Source organism: Rhinopithecus bieti, unplaced genomic scaffold, assembly GCF_001698545.2.
Source record: "Rhinopithecus bieti isolate Rb0 unplaced genomic scaffold, ASM169854v2 scaffold_38631, whole genome shotgun sequence".
NCBI lineage: Eukaryota > Metazoa > Chordata > Mammalia > Primates > Cercopithecidae > Rhinopithecus > Rhinopithecus bieti.
Genome location: NW_016817145.1, coordinates 703,392 through 714,137, shown reverse-complemented (window position 1 = coordinate 714,137; position 10,746 = coordinate 703,392). Strand labels below are relative to the sequence as shown.

The 10,746-nt window shown below is 43.9% G+C and overlaps 1 long non-coding RNA gene across 1 annotated transcript in view; it reads left to right on the top strand.

Annotated features, from left to right (window-relative positions):
* The first annotated feature begins 1,422 nt into the window (after positions 1-1,422).
* Positions 1,423-10,746, top strand: part of LOC108517776 (uncharacterized) — a 36,813-nt gene continuing 27,489 nt past the window's right edge. The window contains exons 1-2 of the long non-coding RNA XR_001882206.1: positions 1,423-1,566; positions 1,783-1,878. This is a non-coding gene — a long non-coding RNA (uncharacterized LOC108517776). The remainder of the gene's footprint in view (positions 1,567-1,782; positions 1,879-10,746) is intronic.

The window sequence follows — 10,746 nt, the reverse complement described above, 5'->3', positions numbered from 1 at the left end:
GTGCCTTGCCTTCAGAACTGTGAGCAACAAATTCCTGTTGTTTATAAATTACCCAATAGAAGGTATTTTGTTATAGCAGCCTGAACAGACTAAGACAGGATCTTTTGGAAATAGGATCTTGCAGATATAATTAAGGTAAAGATTGAGAGGAGATCATGCTGGATTAGGGTGGTCTAAGGTTACTCAATGTGAGTGTCCTTAAATGAAGAGGAGAGGACACACACAGGGAGAGGGAGGAAGGCCCTGTGCAGATGGAGGCAGAAATTAGAGAGATGCTGCCACAAGCCAAGAAATGCCAGGAGCCGCCAGAAGCCAGAAGAGGCAGGGAATTATCTCGAGCCCTGGAGGGTGCAAGACTCTGCTGACTCCTTGATTTAGACTTCTGCCTCCAGGATTGTGAGGGGATAAATTTCTGTTGGTTTTAGCTACATTTATTGCTCGTCATTACAGGATATCAGCAAAGGTGCGTGTCTTAGCAAAGGCCCAGAAGTTCTTCTAGTAGAAGGTTTAAAACTCACCATCGGCCGGGTGCAGTGGCTCATGCCTGTAATCCCAGCACTTTGGGAGACCGAGGTGGACAGATCACTTGAGGTCAGGAGTTCAAGACCAGCCTGGCCAACATGGTGAAACCCGGTCTCTACTAAAAATACAAAAATTAGCCTGGAGTAGTGGCACATGTCTGTAGTCCCAGATACTCAGGAGGCTGAGGCACGAGAATCACTTGAACCTGGAAGGCGGAGGTTGTGGTGAGCCGAGATCATGCCACTGCACTCCAGCCTGGGCAACAGAGCGGGACTCCATCTCAAAACAAAACAAAACTCACCATTGAAGGCAGAAAATATGTGGCAGTCTTTGATATACACAACAGGTGTCAGCTAGACTTGAAAGGGGTGTAAGATACACAAACATACACACATGTACACCCCTTTCTTTGCCAAATATGAGAGTCCTCTGTTTCCTCATCCTCATTACCGGCAGGCTTTAATTCCTGGGAATCTGTCTATTGTGTCCTGGGTGGGCAGAGATGGTTTCTTTTGCTCTGCTTTGCTCAGTGAAATCCTTCAAATTGGATTCCCATTTCTCTTGATCACAAATAGTGCTACAAAAAGGGCCCTGAGAGTTTAAGCAGCAATGTGACGTAGAAAAAAATATACTGTCTCTGAAGCCAGAGGACTAAGACTTCTTCAAGGACACACACCCAGCACATAGCCCTGAATAGGCCTTTCCCTGTTTTGATGAAAGTTACACATACGGGTGCTCAAACCCTACTTAATCGACAAATTGATGTGTGTCCCTGGAATTGTTTGTGCAGGCAACTGCATGTGAATCCCAGAGAGGCGAGGGCGTCAGAAGGGCGAGCGTCTGGGATATTTTAATATTCAGTATTTTCGGACTCAGCAGGCAGCAGGCTAAATCTGTCCGCTGATGGGCAGGCATGAATTATGAAACCACTCACACAGGTTGAGAGGTTGCCCTGAGCTGGGGGGGTGCTGCCCCCAGTGTCTGCTCAAGGTGGTTGGGGGATGGATTGCTCCCTACTCAGGAAAGAAGGGGGAATATGAACAGGTAAGTGACCACAATGGGGTTGTGACCCGTAGACAGTGGGACCAGTGGGGGCTTCTCAAATCCTGGGCCCTCAGACTGCAGGATCAGAAGAGGGAAAAAACCCCGTAGGACAGGCTTAGCTTCCCGAGGCTGGAGGGTGAGGCTGCCCCCTAGTGGCTGAAGTTCACGACCGGACGGACGTTCAAGGAGTCTCAGGATTTCCAATGCCTTTTCCAGGAAGTGGGCTGTGCAGGGTGGAGGTGCCCTAGTGTCAGGCTGAAGGCTGGGAGCCGACATCTAATCATCAAAATGATGGAACTCTGAGGGCTGAAGGTAAGAAAGGAGGTGGTGGCAGTGGAGGCTTGTTTGTAATGGCCAGGGGAGAGAACGAAGAAGCCGAGACTCTGTAGTAATACTTAACGACAGTAGCTCATTAAGAATAACTACTTATTGATGTTCTCTTTGTGTCTGACATGGTGTTAAGCATCTCACATATTTTCTCGATTTATCACAACAACCTATTCATTAGATATAATTACTTTCAAATATACAGATAAGAGGCAACATAAATAATTCACTATTATCACTACAATGTGTGTGGTAGTTTATAGCTATGTAATACTTACTGTCGCATAGGCACTTGAGAAGCATTATCGCTTTCAGTCTTTACATTTATTTTCCTGAGGTAGGCTTTATTATTCCTATTTTTATTATTTCTGTCTTATCATTGAAGAAACTGAGGCTTAGAGAGGGTGTATACCAGTTAGCTTTCACAATGTAGCAAATCATCCTTCAAATTTAGTGGCTTGAAACAATAGTTACTTATTTAGTTTGTAATGCAGTGAGTTGGCAATTTGGGCTGGGTTCAGCTGGGTGGTTCTTCTGGTCTCAGCTGGTGCAGTGAGACCACTATACCTCAATGGTCAGATGCTGGTCAGCTAGGTGGTTCTGCTTCAAGGGATTGGTTAGTTGGGGGCTGGGGTAATGGGTGAAGACTGGTCCATGTGTCTCTCATCTAGCAGGCTAGCCTAGGCTTGTAGCTGGAAGGAGTCTGAGAGAAAGAATGGAAACATGCAATATCTCTTGAGGTCCAGGATCAAAATTAGTACAATGCCACTTCTACTCAACTATTGGCCAAGGCAGGTCACATGACTAGTACAGATTTAAGGGGTTGGGAATATAGACCCCACCTGCTGATGGGAGGAGCTGTAAAATCACATAGCAAAGAGTGTGGTTATAGGAAGGGGTGGTGAACTGGGGCCAGTTTTGCCACTTATCACTGAGTGGCTGTGGGGAGTAGAGGATGGCTCCCAGGCAGAAAGAATGGAATGTACAAAGACCCCCCTAAGACTCTAGACAGGAAAGAGCATGTATAAGCTGGCATGCCTGAAATACAAAAGAGGAGACAGTAGGAGAAGTTGGGATGGAGTGCTGTTCTTAGAACTTTGAATGGGTTAACTAACTTAATTCTCACAACAACCCCATGAGGCAAACAGTATGATTTTATTCCTTTTCTAGGAGGGAAAGCTGAGGCATGGAGAGATTGAACAATACCCTAAGTCATACAGCTAGAAAGCAGCAGCATCAGATTCCAACCCAGGGAGCCTAGCTCCAAAGCCCATACCACAAACCACTTGTCACACTGCTGACACAACAGGTGCCAAGAAAGAACATGGGAAGAAAAGGTTCTTGGTGTTGAGTTTGAGGGCTGAATGTTGAAACTACTTTTCTTAGAGTTTTAAAGACAATAAGGCGGAGACTCCCTGTTACCTGTTTGCCCAAGATTGGGACTGCTTATTCCTGCTTAAAGGTAGAAAGGAACCAGGAGAACTTGTGTTTCCTTCTGGCTCTGTGACCCTACAAATTGGTGCACAATACTGTCCAGTGTATTCACTAGGATCCTTTTGGTCTTAAGAAACAAACTGACTCAATGTAGCTCAAGTTTTAAAAAGAGGTGTTCCTTAGTGCCTTACTGGGTGAGCTCAGAGAATTAGAGGATCTTAGGAAGGGCAGGAACTAAATGAGGTCCCGGGACTTCACTGATAGTAGTTTGTGGGTTCACTTTCTAGATTGTAGCCAACCAGCTGATTCGATTCTAAAGACTTCCCATCACTACGTCTCCTTGTTCAAGTCTTAACTTTCCATGAGAGGGAATCTGCCACAACTTGGGTCACATGTTTTTACACTGGGCCAATTGAACCTGGTGAGGAGAACACATTCATGAGTATAACCAAGGCCACTTGGGGAATCACTATGAAGCCATCCTTATCGGGGTCTATTGCTTGGTGATGGGATGAGTTCTGAGCCCCACTACCTACACTCACCTGGAAAGTTCCAAGGATACATCTATTTCTAAAGCAAAGGAGTAGACTTTCTTCTCCCAAGGATCCCAAAGTTCCAGAGTTTCTGAGCAAACTCATATCCAGTAGCTTTGTGGCAGATACAAATTCTCAGTCAGAGAATTTGGATATAGTTTTATTAATTACATTTTTTGAGACCGGCAAATAGCTTTCATTAAATTATAACAACACAAGGCAGACAATATATTTAAGCCCAAACAATTGTACTGTGCAAAGCTTGTATTTATGTGATAGTGGTAGTCAATCCTGACTTCCTAAAATATCAGGGTGGTAACATATTTATTAGCAGTTCAAAGACATATCTTTTTCAAATCCATTATCTTCTTTAGGATAGATATGAGGGCAGGCAGCTCTATTTGTTGATTTCACAGCATGATGTTCTTTGGATGGTTCAAAGGTGCTTCCTTGTGTTTCCAGAGAGATGGCGCTGGGTTTTGTAGATTAACAGTTCCTCTTCTAAGCTTCATGTGTGATTTGCCCCCAGACTGAAAAGTCCACTTGCACAGATTAGGTGAAATCCATGATTCAAAAATATATTTTGACTACTTAAATTTCCAGAAGAAAGTTTCTTATACACCAGCACAACTGTCTTGCACATAAATGCTTTATAACACTGATCATTCTAATTCTTGACATAGATACAATTTTTGTTTAAACATAATCTATTTGGAGAGTTTTGGGGTTGGAAATTTAAGACTCGAATACTCAGCAGGGGTGACTTTGCCACCAATCAATTCATTATGTGACCTTGGACCAACACCCCAGAATTTCTATACCTTTTTCTATTTCAATATATAAAACTGGGATTGGTAAATACCAGTTAGGAATGTGTTCAGCTACAAATAATGGAAAACCTGTTAGGGGTTTATTTTTCTCACCTGAATAGTCAAGATGTAGGAAAGGTAGAGTTGGTATAATAATAAGAGGATGTTATTTAGGACCCAAGATCCTTTTCTATTCCTGTGATCAGCCTGTGGTTTTGTCCTCGTGGTGGCAAGATGGCCACTGCACCTTCAAATAGGAAGAAGAGGAAGGATCGTGGGTCAAACGAAATGCTAGCTGAGTCTGTTCCTCCTATTTTTAGGGAAGCAACAGGTTTCCTGGAAGATACCCCTCTGATTCCCAAATAGTCTTCTCCGTACATCTCATCTGCCAGAACTGAAATGTGTCCATCCTAACTGTGAAGGTGTCTGGAGAGGTGATCTTGTTTTCCAAGCATATTGTAACCCTGAAGTTAAGGGCCTATTGGTAAATAATGAAAAATAAATGTTTTGTAGGAAACTAACAGTGTCCTTTTTTGTCCCAAAAAGGTAGATGAAAACTATTATTTATTGGTCTTCTACCAGTTGACAAGCATTGTGCTAAGCCTTTTTCACCAATTATGTCAAATTTAATTTCTACAACATACACACACACACACACACACACACACACACACACACACACACACACACACTAGGTGTGAACTTTATTTTATAGAGATGAAGAAACTAAAGCTCAAGAGATTAGGTAAATTGTTCAAGGTTACAGAGTAGAATTAAAAAATATCTCCTATCTCTATTGAGTTCAGAAAGGCTGGAGGAGGTTTTGAGTTACTTTGAATATTTTCTGTTGGCCTCTTGGGGAGGAGCTTAATTTTCTTGTTTTCTTCTTCTTTCTTTCCTTTTCTTCTTTTCTTTTCCTTTCCTTTCCTTTCCTTCCTCTCCTCTCTCGTTCTCTCTCCTCTCGCGCGTCCTCTCGCTCTCCTCTCCTCTCCTCTCTCTCCTCTCTTCTCTCTCCTCTCCCTCTCCTCTCCTCTCTCCCTCTTCTTTTCTTTCTTTCTTTTTTCTTCTTTCTTTTTCCGCTTGTTTCTTGCGGTCTTTCTTTCCTTTCTTTCTTTCTTTCTTTAACTCTATATGTCTGAAGAAGGGATGGATGTGGGGGTAAGGGTAGAGCTCCCAGAGGCCCAGGGCCTCCCTGTGAATGCCCACCGTGCTGTTGAGGGGTTCTTGCCTGTGCTTCCTTAAAGATGCCACCAATCCTTCCTAGATTTCCCAGAGCTGAGTTGTGGTGGTCTTCCACCCTTTAAGGTTCCTCCTATGCTCGAGCCAGATCCCTTCCTCATTGTCAGTCCCATTAAAAACTTCACGTAGCTCAACTGCAGTGATTTGAGGGAAATGGAGCAGGACTCAACTGCCCCCCACCCCCCCGACTCTCTGGAGCAAATAACACAAGGAGCCTTGCTGCAAGTAGTCAAGGATGCAGGGTTGAGAGGCGATTGCTGCCTTTGAATCACCCCTTGCCACTTATTGGCCATGTGACTTGCCAGTTACTGGATGACTCATCTCAGTTTCCTCATCTGTAAAATGGGCCTTAACAACAGTACCTCTGTCATCAAGTTGTTGTGAGGATGAAGCCGTGTAAAATACTTGTAACAATGCTGCCTACTACATAGCTAACATCTGTGAGTGCTTAGTCTTGCTGAATGTCCTCTTTTAGACATCTTTGTGATCTACTCAATTTTAGAGATTCATTCTTTTGAATCTTGAGAGCCAAATTTCTTGGGTTGTTCTTTTTTTTCCTTTTTTTTTTTGAGATGGAATCTTGCTCTATTGCCCGGGCTGGAGTGCAATGGCACGATCTCAGCTCACTGCAACCTCCGCCTTCTGGGTTCAAGCGATTCTCCCGCCTCAGCCTCCCGAGTAGCTGGGATTACAGGCAACTGCCATCATGCCTGGCTAATTTTTTTTTTTTGTATTTTTGTAGAGGTGGGGTTTCATCATGTTGGCCAGCCTGGTCTTGAACTTCTGACTGGTGATCCACCCACCTTGGCCTCCCAAAGTGCTGGGATTATAGGCTTGAGCCACTGTGCCCGGCCTGGATTGTTCTTAAGTGACTGTTTGATTTTAGTGAATACCGTACTTGTCAATAATTGCCTTTGGTTCTAGCTGTAAATACAAAACAAGAAAAAGGATAGCTAATATTTGTTGAGCTCTTATTCTTCTGCTTTTCTAAAATATGGGTTAACAGGACAGTATGAGTTGAGACCCCTAAAGTTGTGCAATATGGTGGCTCTTGCATAGTCAACTTGGGAGTGATGGGTTGGTAAATAGCAAAGATCACTTTGTTTTCATCACTGTTGAAGCTAAGCCTGCAGTTTTAAATACACTGTTTTCTTTGGCACCAGTTTTACTTTGCTCCAGGCCCATGAAAGCCACCTTTAACCTTCAGCATGATGTTCTTCTGTCTTTCCTCAGCATGCAGCCCCTGCCCAGCAAAATACCATCTGGGGACATGAGGCCAAAGCACCCATGTTCTGGTCCCACTTCTACCACTGTCTTGTGCCATGGCATGGGGCAAGTCACTCTCACATTTTGGGCTTCAGCTTCCCCTTCTAAGAGATGACTCCTAGGGCCTCTTCCAGCTCTACTATTTTCCGATAGTCACTAAAAGATGCTCTATGACTTTGGGAACACAGGGTGCTTGGGAGATTTTGGTTTTGAAGTTTTCCTTCTAAGGATTGCTTTAATTTAACGGGCATCTTGTTGCTGAAAATACAATCAAGAAAGAAAACACACAAATGCCTTTTCTTCTCCAAATGTGATGCTTAAATAAAATTCAGTTCCATGGAGCAAACACAGAGGAGTATAAATGGATAGGGTTTCTCTTGTCTTTGAGCAGTCCCAGAGGAGGCTGTAAACAGCAGGATATCCCTTCAACCAGATGGGCTGCCGAACTACGAGAGCCAAGCACTCACAGAGAAGAGAGAAATGACTTGTGGAAATAAGGAAAGGCTGGTTACCGTGATGTCAGTTTATTCTCACAGCTGAATATAGTCAGTCTGGAAGCCAGAAAGAAGATGAAGATTAACCATGCTGAGAGGCTCTCAAACCCGAGCTGATGGGTGTGATGTTCCAAGTCACAGTTCAGTCTGATAGGAATATGGTCCATTGAGTTAACTTTGGATGTGAGACATCCTTGAGAGCAGGACCAGGTTCAGGAAACACTGGGACAGGGTTAGATGGCACTCCACACCCCTTTGGTGGTTTTGCCCCATTTTTCTTGGTGCCATGAACAGCTTGGGATACCTAGGATTTCTTGCTGCCTACAGAGCCCTCTCCTATCATGTCTTACCTAGACCAGCCTTGTCTTATCCAGTGACACCTTGTTTTTAGATTTTTTTTCTTTCCCCTTTCATCTTCAATCTTATTAAAATTTCACTTCAGGGATAGTATGATGAGGGTAGAAAGAGTCATTGTCTTTGGACTCAGGCAGTCTTCAATGGAAATCTTGGCTCCTTTGCTCATGACAGTGAGAACTTAGGCCAGTTCTTTGGTTATCCTGTTTTCTTGCCTTTGAAATGGGTACAGTAAAATCTAACATACAGCACTATTGACAGAATTGGGTGAGATACAAACCTTATCTAAACAAGCAGAAAACAAGACACACACACAAGAAATGCCATTTTTTCCTTCCTGTCCCATCTTATAGTCCTTGCACATTAGCATTTGGGGAATTTAAAAAGGTATTGATGCCTGGGATCTGCCTCATCACCTGCTGGGAACTGGTCCTCTTTAAGAGCTCCTCAGATGACCATGTGCAGCCTGGGCTAAGACACACTGCCCTTGGGAATTGCTGATTAAGGGTTTGCTTCTCTACTCTCAACCCTGTTTCTATTCCCATCCCCTTGGATTTGATTCCCAAAGTCAATCTATCTTCTGTATTCCAATCTGACAAACAGTAGGTGATTAATCAAGGTTTGTGCACCAGATCCCTTCCCTCTGCCTGGATATTTGTTTTCCTTGGCACCTTGACAAGAGTAGGGCCATCTTCTCTAAGAGGAGGGAAAGGATGAATAAAGATTTACTGAAATGTTATGGCAGAGATCTTTGGCGTAGAATGAGATGTTCTCTGACACACTGGAGGAGAACCAGAGGGCCCAGGTAGGACCAGTGAGCCAGTTGGCCAGATTTCCTATCTTCTTTCAGCAATGCTGAGGCAGGAAAACAGGCTGAAAAGCACTTGGTAAATTTAGAAATCAGGGAATTGGTGATTCCAAGGTGCAACGGACAGCTAGGGTATACCCGACCATGAGTTGTGGTCTGGGAAGGGAGACAGGTGTTTAGGGCTGAAATCAGTTCCTGAAATGGCTGACAATGAGCTACTCCTTCTGCCTCCTAGTTACATCTTGGAGGAGACCTTTGAACTATATCCTCTTAGCCCAGCCCAGAGGTTTTCTGCAGACAATTTCCTTCCAGCCCAAAGCTTCTGGTGTCCCTCTGCCTGAGGGTGTTCTGTGGCCATGAGCATTTGGTCCTCACATGGGGCAGGCTGGAAGTATCAGGAAGTTAATGGGTTTGTTTCTACCTTCATCATGGAGGGATGACAGTGGGTGGATGTATTAGCCAGGGTTCTCTAGAGGGACAGAACTAATAGGATAGATGTATATATAAGGGGGAGTTTATTAAGGAGTATTAACTCACATGATCACAAGGTTCCACAATAAGCCGTCTGCAAGCTAAGGAGCAAGGAAGCCAGTCTGAGTCCCAAAGCTGAAGAATGTGGAGTCCAATGTTCAAGGGCAGGAAGTATCCAGCATGGGATAAAGATGTAGGCCAAAAGACTAAAACAGTCTAGTCTGTCCATGTTCTTCTGACTGCTTTTATTCTGGCTGCACTGGCAGCTGATTAGATTGTGCTCACCCAGATTGAGGGTGGGTCTGCCTTTCCCAGTCCACTGACTCAAATGTTAATCTCCCTTGGCAATACCCTCACAGACACACCCAGGAACCATACTTTGCATCTTTCACTCCAATCAAGTTGATGGTCAGTATTAACCATCACAGTGGATGAACACCCGACTTCCTTGTTCCTTGGAGGGACAGTCCTGAGGCATGTTCCACACAGTTTCTCAGAGGTCTCCTATGTAGCCAAGCCCTAGATACCCAGTGACAGCACATCCACGTGCCCTCTTGCTGACTTTCCTCTGTCCCCTGCCTCACTCCCTGCTTCCTGTGCGTCCTGGATTCACCTTGAAAATAAGCTACTTGGACTCAAATCCTTGTCTTAGGGTCTACTTCTACGGGAAAATACCCACCTTTCAACAGCCTTTACTTACTCAGGGGTTTTTGCATCTCTCTTCATACATCTGCCTTGTGAGATGGACCTGCCAGTGTTCTCTGAGGGGATATATTACAGAGTTCCCCACTTTATATGTGTCTTCATTGTTGAACACACATCTTTCACAGTTGAGGGCAATGCTTTCCAATCTGCAGGTTGTGACCCACTGTGGATTTAAAAATCCACTTACTAAAAATGGAAAGAAATGGATGCATGTCAGATTGTATTACACATTACAAGGTGCATATTGTTATATGAAAATTTCATTTCAGTTGTGTGTGTAGATGCTCACATACTGGTGAAATATATTTCTTAACGTGCAACATGGTCAAAAAATTTGGAAGCCACTGCTTTAGGGGGTCTCTGTGTTTTTTTTTAAAAAATTAATTAATTAATTAATTAATTGATTTTTTTTATTATACTTTAAGTTCTAGGGTACATGTGCATAACGTGCAGGTTTGTTACATATGTATACTTGTGCCATGTTGGTGTGCTGCACCCATCAACTCGTCAGCACCCATCAATTTGTCATTTATATCAGGTATAACTCCCAATGCAATCCCTCCCCCCTCCCCGCTCCCCATGATAGGCCCCGATGTGTGATGTTCCCCTTCCCGAGTCCAAGTGATCTCATTGTTCAGTTCCCACCTATGAGTGAGAACATGCGGTGTTTGGTTTTCTCTTCTTGTGATAGTTTGCTAAGAATGATGGTTTCCAGCTGCATCCATGTCCCTACAAAGGAC